The sequence below is a fragment of the Cervus elaphus genome, chromosome 14 (assembly GCF_910594005.1).
Source record: "Cervus elaphus chromosome 14, mCerEla1.1, whole genome shotgun sequence".
Classification (NCBI taxonomy): Eukaryota; Metazoa; Chordata; class Mammalia; order Artiodactyla; family Cervidae; genus Cervus; species Cervus elaphus.
Window position 1 is genome coordinate 42,842,538 of NC_057828.1, and position 17,489 is coordinate 42,860,026.

A 17,489-nucleotide genomic window follows, 5' to 3' on the forward strand; every position below is an offset into this window, starting at 1 on the left:
AAATATCTGTATATATGTGTGTAACTGAATCACTTTATTGTATAGCTGAAACCAAGACAACATTGTAAATCAACTATATTTCAATGCAGTTTTTTAAATAAAGAAATTAAACTTTGAAAGAACTACCCAGTATGGGTAGTTCAGTCAACTAATTCCACAGAGGAGAAAATGAGGTCCCGAGAAAGAAAGAGACATACACAAGGTCACAGAACAAAACAGTGACAGAAATAAAGTAGAATCCAGTTTGTTCCTTCCAAAAGAAAAAATAAAAGAATACATTCCAGGACTTCTTTCCACGAAACAGTTTCCAAAATGAAGAACTTTCAGGTTAGGACAAGTGGCAGTAGGGAAGACTTTCAAAACTCTAATGAGTCAGCATTGGTACCTTTTTGCAACAAACTCTCAGAATCGACACCTCAGGATCCTACAAGAAGAAAATGAACACTGAACACATGAAGCTTCTTTATTTATGGCCTGTCACTGGCTCAGATACTTGGAATGAATTTTTTTAATTAAGTTCAATTAGCAGATCTATGTTGAATATTTACTCTCAGCCAACTACTGTGCTAAGAGCTTTGAGAGGTATTAAAAAAAAAAAAGGCAGAGCTGTCAAGTAATTTGCTGCCCAACTGGATTTAAACCGTACATATAGGGGGACAGAACCCAAATAAATGCTAAAAGACAGAGCGTCAGCAAACAAAGATCTAAAGGAGCTAAAATAGTTGAGAAGACAGGTTGGAAATTATTGTTTGACCAGAGAAAGGAGGGAATTCTTTCTTGAGAGAGTGGTAAAAGTTGAGTTATAAGCATAACATAAATGTTAGAAATTTTAAAATGTGAACAAGTGACAAAAGACCAAACTTTTGAATGGATCTGGTAGTCTGATTCAAGAGCTGAAAAATGAGGAATTTCAGAAAAACAAGTAAAAAATTTTTTCTATATTTTTCAGAATAGAAACAGCATACAAGTTACAGTTGATTAAGCAACTTTATATTCATGGTTCTTTTTAATTCAGAATGAATTAGATACATAGAAACTTGGCTATGGTTCAGTCATTGGCTGAATCACACTAAAATGAATTGGGCATCTAGGATGTGCCTTCTCTGTGCACAGTTACATTAGAACTTCAAGCGGCCCTGTGTTAACGTCACCACATATACAAACAATGAAACTGACATTCGAGAGCATGAATCATTTGCCCACACTGGTAGAACAGGGATTGAATCCCCAGGTGTTGGACTCCAAAACACTTTTTTCCACTCTTGATGCTGAAATTTGTCCAGTAGTTGCTGTGTAAACTGAGTGGGATGCATATTGAAATCTGTGAGAGAGTATTATATAGACATCAGATTTCTCCAAAATCCTGTATTGCTGAGGTCTGCACTCCCTACCACATGCCCTCTATACACCAAGCCATGCTTAGCTGCTCATTCATGTCTGATTCTTTGCAACCCCATGGACTGTAGCCCACCTTCAGTGGACTGTAGCCCACCTACCCCCTGGACTGGAGCCCAGCCTCCTCTGTCTATGGGGATTCTCCAGGCAAGAATACTGGGGTGGGTTGCCATGTCCTCCTCCAGGGGATCTTCCCAACCAGGGATTGAACCCAGGTCTCCCGCATTGCAGGTGAATTTTTTACCATTTGAGCCACTAGGGAAGCCAATACTCTATTTACCATGGCTTTATGCTTGTGGTAATGTATGGTGTAGCATATTTAGTCAGAAATATTCCATGTGCCAGAATTCACAACTGCACAACTGATTTTGTCTACTGTGGATTTCAGAGTATTCACTGTTGTGACAAATAAGGCTCAGTTGACTTGAAGATATTACATAAATAGATGACTGACTTGTTATTTAGTTGCTAAATTGTGTCCTATTCTTTTGCAATCCCATGAACTGTTGTCCACCAGGCTCTTCTGTCCATGGGATTTCCCAGGCAAGAATACTGGAGTGAGTTGCCATTTCCTTCTCCACATAGATGATATATGATAGAAAATAAACAGACATGATACATAAATATGGTTTTAAATTTGAAATTTTATGAAGGCAACAAGTCTCTGTTAAGACTGGTAAATGTCTACTCTGTAAAGAATTCTGTACAGAAGACCTTGATGCTGGGAAAGATTGAAGGCAAAAGAAGAAAGGAGTGGCAGAGAATGAGATGGTTGGATGGTATCATCGACTCAGTGGACATCAATCTGAGCAAACTTCGGGAGATGGTGAAAGACATGGGAGCCAGGCATGCTGCAATCCATGGGGTCACAAAGAGTAGGACACAACTGAGCAACTCAACAACAACAACACTACACATAAATAAACACATATGTACATATAGAGATACATGTTTACATATACATACATATTTACATATTATATGTACAATAAATTCTACAAGATACATATCAATCTCCAGATCATACTCTCTAAGGAACTAATAACAACTCTAACCAGTGTGGCCTAGGAAACAATTTGAATTAAAATGATGTTTTTCTTCCATGACTTGGGGACCCTCTTCTATACCCCATACTGTCTTGTTCTGTGCTGTTTTTACATGTCCATTTTTTTGGAGTCCTTACCAAATTCTTCATTGTTTGTCTATGTTTTACTGACTCAAGTACAGCCTTTAAGCAACAAGTCTACTGACCAATTTCCATGGAAGCCTTCCCGTGCTGGTTTCCTGCCTAAGCGCTATTCTTTGAGAAAGGCTGTGTCAGATAGTAGGTCCCTGTCTAGCCTGAGTCCTTTAGGTGAGTGGTTTGTTGTTGTCTCGTGTGTGTGTGTGTGTGTGTGAGGGGCGGGGGGCAGTTCTCTCTAGCCTAACCAGTATTGTGTCAGTGTTCTGGCCATGAGAGAAGCATCTTAAGCACATTTTGATGGGAAGGATTACTTTCTGCTTGGAAACCAGACCAAAATAAATTTTCCATTATGCGGTATGGCATGATACTTCCTATTTAAAACCATTAAACACCACCCCAGAAGCCATAATGAAAGGGATTTGGTATTAAAGCCTACCTTGCCCAGTATCAAATGAATCACCAGAGAACTATATTTCACCTATCAAACTAATTGAAATAATATTCTTAATCAGGATCTTAATATTCCTGAGACTAAGCATCACCAAATCTCCTGGATTTCTTGGACAGCCCTGGCAGAGGAGGGAGTAGGGAGGTATTTTCCCCTTAACAATTCAACTTATTTTCTTCATTTGACAAGCTACCACATACACACTCCACCAGCGAAGAACAATCAGCACATTCACTGCACTCAACACCTAACTGTAACGTGTTCATACAGAAATCAGTGAGACACTTCCTCTTCCGGTTTCCCACTCTTAATACTGGTCTTACACCATCCAATTTAGATTCTCTGGCTCAAGGCTCGGTTTGTTGGTTTTGGCACTGAGAACCTACATGAGTAAAGGCAGGGTTTGACTTTTATATATGAAATGAATCCAAAATACAGCAAAAGGATTTATCCTCCTCACTCATTTAGAAAACATTATTGACTGCCTTCTATGTACCAAGTATGTTAAGAACTTAAGTACTGATAGAAAAGGGCCAGTCCTTATCTTCAAATTTCTTGCTGCTTTTTGGTTTGGTTTGGTTTTCACAGGTAGCTAGAGAAAGAGACAATATACAAAGCAACATGGGGAGAAGTATGTAGGAGGATAAGAACCAAACACCTGACCTCACTCAGGTTAAGGGCAAGTTTATAAAGGAGGCAATGACTAGGCTGATACATCTAAAGACACATTACCAGATGAAAAAAAACCTCATAATATCCCATTCCCCTAAGCTAAGTAAATTTGTATTAATTTACTAATATGTTATATACTGATAATTTGCTATATTTATATATAGCATGATGTATACATATATATTATGTATGCTATATAGCACAATGTATAAATATATATTTTGTGTGCATGTGTGTCTGTGTAGTTTGACAGCATTTCAGGCACTTTACTTGGCAATGGAGAAATCAGAAAGAATATGATAAGACCTCTGATCTTAAAAAATTCATTGTCTGATAATTGCTGGTTTTCTAACATTTGAGTCTCTGTGGAAAACATGTTTCAATTTCAAAACAAGTTTCACTTACTGCTTTGTCAGGGAATGACTTTATGTAACTTCCCCAATCTCCTAAGTGAGAATTTCCAAGGTATCTGGAGTTGCTCAGGCCAAGAAACTCGTCTATCTGGTTTGATGACTCCAGCCCTGACTGAATACAGTAGGATGTCCCACTATAAAGAGGAAAGCTCAGGCTGATAAACCAATGGAAAAAAACCTGAATCATAGACAATGCTGTGGAATGCTGCTTGATGAAATTGTGCCAGCTGAGGTAGCAAGCAGTTTCCATTTGTTAAATAAAGAGTAAACATCCCCGAAGAGTTAGCTATAAGCATTTGGAAAGATAAGGCTTAAGTTATTTAGGTCTTTCATCACCCAGCAAGCCTCAGGGAAATCTCTTTGGCTGAAAGTAGGGATGTTCTCCACCCAACACGTACACAGCCTCTTACATCCTCTCCTGGTCCCTCATCTCATGAATTCCTAGATTATGTCATGAACCAGCTGCTCGAGTGTTGATTTCTAATATAAACCATAAAAAAAGAAAATTATAAAGAACAAAACCAAGCAAAACCAAAACAGTCACAAAACTACTAAAATATAAATACAAATCTAATTCTAAAACCTTTTTTTTTCATTCTGTCTTGATGCATCAATAAGTACCTGAACTTGGCTTTAGTAGTGGAAGGATTTTACAGTGAGAAACAATTTACAACATTAAGGATTCTTATGTGCTTCATCTCTGAATATGATATCTACTAATATATCTTTTGAAGAAAAAGCTCTTACTGAATCGTCTTATCTTTTTCAAACAGGCACAACTTTTTGCTTTGTCTTCAATTTCAAATTCTTTATTTTATTCCTTCTTAGTCTCAAAATGACTCAGGTTTCCAGATGGAGCTGGAGTTGAAATCAAATTTTAAATTAGGATAAAAATAGCACTTGCTATTTCCACACTATTTCCAGCCAAAAATTTCCTTAAGCAATTTTTCTTAGCAAAAAGAGAAAAAGAAGCCCTTTATACTTCAATACAAATACACACACACACACACACACACATATATAGCATACATTTATTTTTAATTTTATCCTTTGTATTAACTGAAGGATGAGAGTAATAATAGAGTCAGATAGAGTATTAATTAAAAGAGAAATTTAGAGCCAAGTCAAGTTGTGGGAACCCAAGGATGGGATAGTTGAGTTTTGATGTAGAAAATAGAAGTCCCAGAAGGCTTAAAGAGAAGATAGATAGGACAGTAATTGTGGTAAAGGTGACAGATAATTTCAACAATTATTAGAATCATTCATGAATATGCTGAAAACACAAAGACTTATGTGCATATTCTCCTGGTAGTAACAATGTTGACAGCAAGCACAGCATCAAGAACAGCTGCCTTTGATTGAGCACCTTCTGTCTTTTAAGTAGGAGTTGATCAGCCCATAATAATGACTTGACCATACTGATTTAAAGTCAACCAAGGTGAATGACACTTTTTAGGTTCAGAGTGGGAAATATGAAAATTCATCATCAAAATTGTATTTATTTGAACACATGAAGCTTGTGGTTTGCAAGTGAATGGAGGGACAAGAAAACTAACATGGCATGGACTTCTGAAATGAATGAGCTAAGGAGAAATGGTTCCTGTCTTTCCAAGTCCAGCCTGCCTTTGTTTACCTCAGTCTCATACAATGACTTAAAGCTAGTGGACAGGGGGAGGCAAGAACTTTGCAGCTTATGCAACATTTTGCAACGCTGCTCTGCAACATTTTGAGGTAGGAAAAAGCTTCTGGAGAGCACCTTGGTGAGACAAAAAGCTCAGCCTTCCAGATTCTGGGTTTGATTCTTTTCACTTAACTACCATATGTGACATAGAACATGTGGGGGGAAAAAAAAAAAAACTCTTTGGGCATTAGTTCATCTGTTAAAAAAAATTGTAAAGTGCATTCCAAACTCTAAAACCCTATAAAAATGTGACATACTTGGTAAGCTTTCATGTCTTTGCCACTCCATACTTTATGACTTATTTTTTCTGTTACACAGTTTCATGTGTGTTTCTGTACACAATCCACCCACCATCACACACAGATACACACACACACACACACACACACACTATAGTTCTATTCATTTCCAACCACATAACAAAATAGCCAAAATTCTTAAGTACTTATTTAGTTGCTATGTTCACACACAATGAAAATGGCAGAAAATTTGGACACTTTTGAATCTGAAGTTGAAACCAAGTATAACCCTGTTCCTCCTGCACTCAGTGCTGACACCACCTAGTATAATGTAAAGGCCCATTTGTGTCCCCTGCCTCCTGTTTGTAGAAAAGTTGAAATCTCCCAGGCTTCCTTGAGACACAAAGGAGCAGGTTCAAGCAGTTAATTTGTAAAGGAGCTCTGTTTAACTGGCTTAAAGAAATGTAAGTGCTTACAAATCAACAAATTCTAAATACAAGAGAAACTAACCTAAATAAATTTCAGGTTCATGTGATCTGAGAAATACTGAATATTAAATTAATGCCTGGTATGACTGTGTAAGTTTGTTAATCTAATTAGTATAGACATACTTTAGAATCACCAACCTTAATTATAACACATCTTATTATGCCAAGGTTTAATATATGCTAAATAAAATCTTGTTTCATCTGTTACAAATTTGTCAGCAAGGGAAAGTAACTTGATATGAAGAAATTTTAAGGAAAAAAAATACAAATAAGAGCTTTATGTGAACTTTTCGGGAATAAGTTTTAGAAATGTCTAGGGACATCTACTTAAGAATAATCTCTTCAAGTATTTGACAACTTAAAATTTAGAGCTGTGCTAAATAAAGTTACATGAAGGAAGTTTATTGCAAAATGAGACCATTGCTAAATAAAATAAGATACTGAAACATTAATTACTGGACACTGGCTTCCTTTTACAAAGAAACAAAAACACATTAATAAATGTGGTTGGTGCTACACTATTTTCTGTAAGAAGTACATTTTTTAAAAAAATTTTTATTTGGATTTATGTTTACTAATTTATTATATAGAGTGCTAATAAAGGGCAGCTCATGATTGCTTAAGGAAAGTAGGATGTGTCTTTTCAGTGAAGAAAGCATGAGAAATGGGATCTATTATTAAGGGAAAAGGTAGTAAATGACTTCCAGTTGGCTGTTTTTTGTGGGGTGATTTTTCAGATGGTAAAATAAAGTGATGGTACAGAAAGTGATAAAAATGTTTGTAGAAAAGGACTGTAAGAGTTTTGTGCATGGCCAGGATAGGCAAGTTTAGAATAAGTTTAATTGAGAAAATAAATTTTGAAAAATAAGGTGGTACAAAACTTGAATTTGGGCTTTTATCTCCATTAAGAGGACAAGATTTTTTAAAATACTGAACTGCCTTTGATAACAGATTTTAAGTTCTTTAGCTTTTAAGTGATCTGCTCTGTATTTGCCTTTTAAATCTTATATTGTTACCTTTACCTCAGTGGATAACTGTCTCATAGTGACCTGTGATCCTATCTGACTGAGTGTTCTAAACCCTTTTAGTTATTTTTATGATAAAACTTCTCAAGTCAAATCATAATGAAGCTTCTTTGACATTTAGCTAACTTTGGGATGCTTCAGAGGGTCCCTGAAATATCACAAAGGGAAGTATTAAATTCAATAGATTGGCAGGTTAAATTACATGTTGTTATTGTTCTTCAGTCACTAAGTCATGTCTGACTCTTTGAGACCCCATCAACTGCAGCACACCAGGCTTCCCTACCTTCGCAGTCACTGGTCATAGCAAACACCCTCTTCCAACAATGCAAGAGGCAACTTGACACATGTACATCACCAGATGGTCAATATTAAAATCAGATTGATTATATTCTTTGCAGCCAAAGATGGAGATGCTCTATACAGTCAGCAAAAACAAGACCTGGAGCTGACTATAGCTCAGATCATCAACTCCTTATTGTAAAATTCAGATTTAAATTGAAGACAGTAGGGAAAACCAATAGGTCTTTCAGGTATAACCTAAATCAAAACCCTTATGTTTACACATGGAGGTGACAAATAGATTCAAGGGATTAGATCTGGTAGACAGAGTGTCTGAAGAACTATGGACAGAGTTTTATAACATTTTACAGGGGGTGGTGACCAAAAGCATCCCCAAGAAAAAGAAATACAAGAAGGCAAAGTTGTTGTCTGAGGAGGCCTTACAAATAGCTGAGAAAAGAAGAGAAGAGAAAGGCAAAAGAGAAAGGGAAAGACATACCCAACTGAATGCAGAGTTCCAGAGAACAGCAAGGAAAACAAAGCAAAGAAACAGAGAAAATGATAAAATGGGAAAGACTAGAGATCTATTCAAGAAAATTGGAGATACCAAGGGAATATTTCATGCAAAGATGGCCACAATAAAGGACAGAAATGGCAAAGGCCTAACAGAAGCAGAAAAGATGGAAAGAATACACAGAAGAACTATAAAATGGTCTTAATGACCCAGATAACCACAATGGTATGACCACTCGCCTAGAGTTAGGTATCCTGCAATATGAAGTTAAGTGGGCCTCAGGGAGCATTAACACAAACAAAACTAGGGAAGGTGATGGAATTCCAGTTGAGCTATTTCAAATCCTAAAAGGTGATGCGGTGAAAGTGCTGCACTCAATATGCCAGGAAATTTGGAAAACTCATCAATAACAACAGGACTGGAAAAGGTCAGTTTTCAATCTAATCACAAAGAAATTAAATGCCAAAGAATATTAGAGACTACCATACAATTGCACTCAACTCACATGCTAGCAAGATTATGCTCAAAATCCTTTAAGTTAGGCTTCAGCAGTACATGAACCAAGAACTTCCAGATGTACAAGCTGGATTTAGAAACAGCAGAGGAACCAAAGATCAAATTGCCAACATTTGTTGGTTCATAGAAAAAGCAAGGCAAGTCCAAAAAACACATCTACTTCTGCTTCATTGACTACACTAAAGCCTTTGTGTGAATCACAATAAACTGTGTAAATTACATGGGAAGTATCAAATGAGTAATAAATCTTCTTGGGTTATGTCATATGGTAAATATTATTACTAAAATAAATTCTCTAAAAATTATATGGAACTCCTAACATTCTGGTATGTCCTGCTAAAATGTTGATCATAATTCTAGTTATTATCTGCAAGTGTATTATTTTATGTCACAGCAATAACCAAGTTACTTTGTCAATTGCATTGTAATCAGATTTTAAACATGCCTTAAACTTTTTTTCATTATAGAACACTCATGGTTCACTCTAATGCCTTTGAAAAATGCTTCCTCTTCGAGAAGATATAAAGAAGGACTTTTAGATAAATACAAGTATCTGACCTTCATATTGTAATGCTGAACTGGGTAAGATATCAGAGAATTCTAGTAGAAAACCTGATGATTTCATAAGATATAAACAAAAGGATTAAATGAACTGATAAATAAGGTTATCATTTTATGGTTTCTGCAAGAATACAGAAGAACTGTACAAAAAAAGATCTTAATGACCCAGATAACCATGATGGTGCGTCACTCACCTAGAACCAAACATTCTGGAGTATGAAGTCAAGTGGGCCTTAGGAAGCACAGCTGCCAATAAAGTTAGTAGAGTGACGGAATTCCAGCAGAGCTATTTAAAATCCTAAAAAATGATGCTATTGAAGTGCTGCACTCAATATATCAGCAAATTTGGAAAACCAAGCAGTGGCCACAAGACTGGAAAAGGTCAATCTTCATTCCAGTTCCCAAGAAGGGCAGTACTAAAGAACATTCAAACCACCAGACAATTGCACTCATCTCCCATGCTAGTAAGGTTATACACAAAATCCTTCATGATAGGCTTCAGCATTACTTGAACCAAGAACTTCCAGATGCTCAAGCTGTGTTTAGAGAAGGCCAGAGGAACCAGAATTGCCAACATTTGCTGAGTCACAGAGAAAGCAAGGGAACTCCAGAAAAACATCTACCTCTGTTTCATTGATTACACTAAAGCCTTTGACTGTGTGGATCATAACAAACTGTAGAAAACTCTTAAAGAGATGGGAATAACAGACCATCTTACCTGTCTCCTGAGAAACCCATAGGCAGGTCAAGAAGCAACAGTTAGAACACAGTATGGAACAACTGACTGGTTCAGGATTGAGAAAGGAGTACAAGGCTCTTTATTGTCACCCTGTTTATTTTAAATGCAGAGCTCATAATGCAAAATGCTGGGCTGGAAGAGCAAGATTTCTGGGAAAAATATCAACAACCTCAGATATGCAGATGATACCACTCTAATGGCAGAAAGCAAAGAGAAACTGAAGAACCTCTTAATGAGGGTAAAGGAGGAGAGTGAAAAAGCTGATTTAAAACTCAATATAAAGAAAACTAAAATCACAGCATCCAGTCCCATCACTTCATGGCAAATAGAAGGGGAAAAGGTGGAAGCAATGACATATTTCCTCTTCTTGGGCTCTAAGATCACAGCAGATGGTGACTGCAGTCATGAAATTAGAAGATGATCACTTTTTGGCAGGAAAGCTATGACAAAACTAGACAATGTGTTAAAAAAGCAAAGACATCACTTTGCTGACAAAGGTCCATATAGTTAAGGCTATATGATCTTTCCAGTGGTCATGTATGGATGTGAGAGTTGGACTATAAAGAAAGCTGAGCACTGAAGAATTGATGCTTTTGAACTGTGGTGTTGGAGAAGACTCTTGAGAGTCCCTTGGACAGCAAGGAGATCCAACCAGTTCATCCTAAAGGAAATCAGTCCTGAATATTCATTGGAAAGGACTGATGTTGAAGCTGAAACTCCAATACTTTGGCCACCTGATGCGAAGAACTGACTCATTTGAAAAGACCCTGATGCTGGGAAAGATTGAAGGCAGGAGGAGAAGCGGATGACAGAGGAGGAGATGATAGATTGGCATCACCAATTCAATGGACTTGAACTTGGGCAAACTCTGGGAAATGGTGAGGGAGAGGGAAGCCTGGTGTGCTGCAGTCCATGGGATCACAAAGAGTGACTATGACTGAAAAACACCAACATCTGAAAAATTACTGATTTAAATTTGTGTTTTCCGAGTGTAATGGAAACCTTCCCCTCAAAGTAACTATATAGTAATTTGGCAAATTATATATTTGTAAGCAAAATTGAAACATTTCTCTTTTCCTCTCTGCTCTTTCTAGAGATGGGGAATGCTTAGGTTCCCAACAGCTTATCAGGTAAATTAGGAAGGTTATCTCACTTACAAGTACATAAAATTTCAAGGTACTTTGGGGACCTTAAAAAGGGAGGAATTAACCTAGATCTGGAAAGCAAAATCTATTAAAAGCCCTTGGTGTGGTTTTCCCAGACCTAAGAGGTCTTTTAAAAGTTCAATTTGAGACTCCTTATTAAAGTTTCCGCAAGCAAAGAGCCTATATAACCAACTGTGTGCGTGTATGCTTAGTTGTGTCCGACTCTCTGCAACCCCATGGACCTTAGACTGCCAGGCTTCTCTGTCCATTGAATTTCCAGGCAAGAATACTGGAGTGGGTTGACATTTCCTCCTCCAGGGGATCTTCCTAACACAGGGATCTAACCTAAGTCTGCTGCATCTCTTGCATTGCCATGCAGATTATTTACCACTGTGCTACTTGGGAAGCCACAAGATCAATTACAGTTATATAAACCTTCAGGCCAAGTTTATTGAAACCAGATGGAAATTTAGTTCTCTTTGTTAAGAGAACACAGTTTTTTTTTTGGAAGGCTGCTTTTAATAACAGACTATGCAAATTTCTTTGCCTTTAAGTGATTTATATTTGTTGTTAAAATTCTCTATTTTGGTAAGGTAAATAGGTATTATTTCAAAATGACCAATGAAGTTTATCACACATGTAGATAAAGCTCATTCTACTTCCACAAAGATTAACCCCCTATGGCTTCCCTAGTGGCTCAGTGGTAAAGAATCCCTCCGCCATGACAGAGATGCTGGAGACACAGGTTTGATCCCTGGGTCAGGAAGATCTCATACAGAAGCGTACGGCAAAATAAGCCAAATAAGCCCATTCAGCACAACTGTTGAACTTGTGCTCTAGGGCTTGGAGCTTCAACTGCTGAACCTAAAAACCAAAAATACTGAGGCCTGAACACCCTACAGCCTGTGCTCTGCAACAAGAGAAGCCACCACAATGAAGAGCCTGTGTCCTAGAGCTAGAAAGTGGCCCCCACTCAGTGCAACTAGAGAAAAACCCATGCAGGAATGAAGAACATCAAAGACAAAATAAATTTTTTTAAAAAGTCAAAATAGAGTAGCTGTGGTTCAGATATCCAATAGAGGTGTGATCTCTGACAAGTCCTTGTATTGTTAAGAACTTCAGTTGTCTGACCTCTGTCAGATGTGGGATACCAAAGGCCATTCTCAAAACAATGGCTCCTAGCACCTGGTGACAAGAACCTTATTTTTAAAGGTCTCCTCTTATAACTCCACTCAGTTGGTAAAGAATCCGCCTGCAATGCAGGAGACACCAGTTCGATTTCTGGGTTGGGAAGATCTGCTGGAGCAGGGATAGACTACCCACTCCAGTATTCTTGGGCTTTCCTTGTCACTCAACTGGTAAAGAAGCTGCCTGCAATGGGGGAGACCTGGGTTTGATCCATGGGTTGGGAAGATTCCCTGGAGAAGGGAAGGGCTACCCACTCCAGTATTCTGGCCTGGAGAATTCCATGGACTATATATCCATGGAGTCACAAAGACTCGGACACATCTGAGTGACTTTCACTTTCACTTTTCTTATAACTCTTATATGTTTAGACAATGAAATTGCTAAAACCATACGTTAATAAAGAGAGAAAACCCTTGTATAACAACCAATGGCCATGTTAATGAGTAAAGCCTACATGGATAAGCCGAGACAGTTGAGTATTGGGGTACAGGTCACCCAAGAGTATCAAGTCTACATTAGGATACATGCTTATTTTTCTAACAAAGGTGATCTCCCTTGTCTATTTGTATTCAGGTTGTCACTACAGTAACTACTTCTATTAATAACTGAGTCAAGATGGACTCATTCCACTGAACAGGATAACTCAGCAACTGACCCTATATTGTCACATCAAAATTGTTATCCAACAAACTTGGTTCTTGCTCCTGCTTTAGCATCTAGTTACAATAATTCTCATACTGATCTTTGCATGATATGTAGTTCTGTATGAGATCAGTGATGATAATGGTGCAACTCTAGATATGGGAAGAAGCAAAAATGGAATACTTCCCTGAAGTACAAGAATTTAATAAAGACAGATAGTCCAGAGAATTTTGGATAGTGTTTTATGACCAGGTCCAGTAACAGCACATTGAGTGGCCTGTCAACAAAAATCTTCACCACACCTGAGAATGAGCATTCCCAGCACCAAGGAAATTAGGGTCATGAAAAGCCCTGAAACCATGGCCAAAGTTCTGACCCTGAAGGGCACCCACCAACTGAAAATTAGCACTTGCCATGTACCTCTACAAAGATTAAATCATGGCCACTGCAACTGCACACTATCCACACATTCTGATAGGCATTCAGGTTAGACATCAAGAATGAGGCACTCTGTACTCTGGAAATCTGATAGAGCAGGGCTTCAGGTACATAGACACTTTCAGGATAAGACTTTATGAGCCCTGATTCTTGCATTTTCTCATACCTAGAGAAACCCTAACATCATTGACAGTGACACTTGTTTTGGCTATGAAGGGGAAAATTATAATCAAGAGTGAAAATAGAGTAGCCGTGATTCAGACACCCAAGGAAATAACTAGGTGACAGTAGGGTGTGATTTCAGAAAAGTCCTTGTATTGTAAAGAAATTGAAATCTCTAATATGTGTCAGTTTGAGATGCCAACAGCCATTCTCAAAACAAAGGCTCCAAGCACCTGGTGACTACAACCTTATGTTTAAAGGTTTCTTGTAACTGTTATAAGTTTAGACAATGAAATTGCTTTAAATTATATGATAATAAAGAGAGAAAACACTTGTGTAGTGACCAATAGCCAAATTAAAGGTTATAAACTACTTGGATAAGCCTAGAGAACTGAGTTTCTGGGTACAAATCTTCAGAAAGTGTTAAGTCTATATTAGGATACATGCGTAGTTTTGTAAGAAGGACTAAGACCTACCCTGTCTATTAATATTCAGGTTGTCTCTTTGCCAACTACTTCTGACTGAGGCCAAAAGGCTCCCTTCCTTTACCCAGAATAACACAAGTACTGACCCTGTTTGGACCACAATAAAACTAGATATCAAACATAAGTTGGTTCTTACTCCTGCTTTGACCCCAGTTATAATAAATCATTTACTGCTCTTTGGGTGATATGTAGTTCCATATGAGATCAATGAGAGTCACAGTGTAACTCTAGACACGGGAAGAAGAAACAAGATGTAATACTTCCCTGGACTACAAGATATTAATAAAGACATGTAGTCCAGAGAATTTTGGATATTGTTTTATGGCCAGATCTAGTAACAGCACACTGTGCATCAACAAAAATCTTCGTCACATCTATGGCAATGAACGTTCCCCACACTGATGGAAAAATGGACATAAGAAGCTCCAAATCTATGGCAAGTTGATCACCCTGAAGGGCCTCTGCCAGCTGAAAAACTGGCACTTGCTATTTACCTCTACAAACATTTAATCATGACCAGTGCAGCTGCTCACTTTCAACATTGCCCGAAATTAGTTCAGACTGGCTGTCGGGAATGAAGCTCTCTGTGCCCTGAAAATCAGACAGAGCATGCCTTCAGATAGGTAGACAAGACGACATTATGACCCCTAATTCTTGTATCTTCTCACACCTTGAAAAACACTAATTTCATTGACACTGACACTTGATTTTACTATAGGAAAATTACAATCAAGAGTCAAAATAGGCCTTCCTTGGTGGCTCAGTAGTAAAATAATCAACTTGCCAATGTAGGAGACACTCGTTCTTTGTCTGATCCTGGAAGAACCCACATTCCCTGGAACAAACTAAGCCCATTCACCACAACTGTTGAGCCTGTGCTCAATGGCTTGGAACTTCAACTTCTGAGGCCAAATGCCACAAATACTGAAGCCTGAATGCCCTAGAGTCTGTGCTCCACAATAAAAGAAGCCACCTCAATGACAAGCCTGGGCACTGGAACTAGAAAGTAACCCCCACTCGCTGCAACTAGAGAAAAACTCATGGAGAAATGAAGAGTTCAGCCAAAAAAATAATTAATAAAATTTAAGAAAAGAGTCATAATAGAGTAGCTGTGGTTCTGACATCCATCTGTCAACCTAGGTTGACAATAGGGATGTGAGCTCTGACTACTCCTTGTATTGTTAACAATTTCAGCTTTCTGAGCTCTGTCAGATATGATATGCTGAAGCGACTCACAAAACAATGGATGCTAGCGCCTGGTGAAAACAACTTTATTTTTAAGGGTCTCCTCTTCCAAGGATTATATATTTAGATGATGAAATTGCTAAAACCATATGTAAATAAAGAAAAAACACTTGTATAATGACAAATGGGCGCATTACTAGTTAAGACCTACTTGGATAAGCCAAGACAATTTAGTACAGGGTATGAGATTCCTGAGAGTGTCAAGTCAACATTAGGATACATGCTTATTTTTCTAACAAGGCTGATCTCCCTTGTCTATTAACATTCAACTAGTTACTTGACAACTGCTTCTATCAATAACTGAGTTCAGATGGCCTCATTCCATTGGGCAGGAACACTCACACACTGACCCTCTATAATCAAAATTATTATCCAATGTAACTTTGTTCTTATTCTGCTTTGAGCCCTAGTTACAGTAACTCTCTTACTGATCTTTGTAGTATGATATGTAGTTCTGTGTGAGATCAATCATGGTACCAGTGTGATTGTAGAGAAGAGGCAGCAAAATGGAATACTTCTCTGGACTTCTAGAGTTTAATAAAGATGGATGGTCCAGAGAATTTTGCATACAGTTTCATGGTAAGGTCCAAGAACATCCCATGAGTTACCTGTCAATGGAATTCTTCCCCAAACCTGGGAATGAGCATTCCCAGAACTGAAGGACAAAATGGTCATGAAAAGCCTTCAAACCATAGGCAAATAAGTGACCCGGCAGGGGCTCTGTCAACTGAAAAATGGCAACTGCCATCTACCTCTACAAAGATGAAATCATGGCCAATGCAGTTGCTCACCTTCAACACGCACTGAGAGGAGTTCAGGATGGATACCAAGGAGTGAAGAACTCTGATCTAGAATTCTGACAGAGCAGGCCAAGAGATAGGCAATCTCAGGAGACGACTTTCTGAGCCCTGATTCTCGCCTCTTCTCATACATAGAGAAACACTAATTTTGTTGAAGCAACACTTCTTTTGGCTATGAAGGGAAAATTACACTCAAGAGTCAAAATAGGCCTTCCCAGATGGCCCAGTGGTTAAAGAATCTGCCTGCCAATGCAGGAGACATAGGATCCATGCCTGATCTGGGAAGATCCCACATTCCGTGGAGCAAACTAAGCAGGGTCGCCACAACTGTTGAGCCTGGGTACTAGGGCTTGGAGCTTCCACTGCTGAACCCAAGTCCCTTAAATACTGAAGCTTGAGTGCCCTACAGCATCTGTTCCACAACAAGAGGAACCACCACAATGAGAATCCCACATTTTGGAGCTAGAAAACAGTTCACACTTGCTGCAAATAGAGAAAAAAATGTGCAGGAATGAAGAGCAGCTCAACCAAAATAAATTAATAAAAATTTTTTCAAAGAAGAGTCAAAATACAGTAGCTTTGGTTCGGACATCTATGGAAATAACTAGGTGATAATAGGGGTGTGATCTCTGACACACCCCTATTGTGTCTGCAATCTCAAAAACGACAAAATGATCTCTGTTCATTTCCAAGGTAAGCAATTCAATATCACCATAATCCAAGTCTATGCCCCAACCAGTAATGCTGAAGAGGCTGAAGTTGAATGGTTCTATGAAGACCTACAAGACCTTCTAGAACTAACACCCAAAAAAGATGCCCTTCTCATTGTAGGGGACTGAAATGTAAAAGTAGGAAATCAAGAAATACTTGGAGTAACAGGCAAATTTGGCCTTGGAGTACAAAGTGAAGCAGGGCAAAGGCTAATAGAGTTCTGTCAAGAGAACACACTGGTCATAGCAAACACCCTCTTCTAACAACACAAGAGAAGACTATACACATGGACATCACCAGATGGTTGACACCAAAATCAGATTGATTATATTCTTTGCAGCCAAAGATGCAGAAGCTCTATACAGTCAGCAAAAACAAGCCCGGGAGCTGACTGTGGCTCAGATCATGAACTCCTTATTGCCAAATTCAGACTGAAATTGAAGAAAGTGGAGAAAACCACTAGACCATTCACGTATGACCTAAATCAAATCCCTTATGACTATACAGTGGAAGTGAGAAA

At 38.2% G+C, this 17,489-nt stretch overlaps 1 protein-coding gene across 5 annotated transcripts in view; it reads right to left on the reverse strand.

Moving 5' to 3' along the window:
• The window catches only part of TNFSF18 (TNF superfamily member 18), a 108,952-nt gene that overhangs the window by 12,183 nt on the left and 79,280 nt on the right, over positions 1-17,489 (reverse strand). Inside the window, exon 2 of one of the 5 annotated variants that reach the window (XM_043924133.1) lies at positions 9,295-9,298. The exons of the other annotated variants lie outside the window; for them this stretch is intronic. The gene's annotated coding sequence lies outside the window, so the exon portion shown is untranslated. The remainder of the gene's footprint in view (positions 1-9,294; positions 9,299-17,489) is intronic. 5 annotated transcript variants of the gene reach the window in all.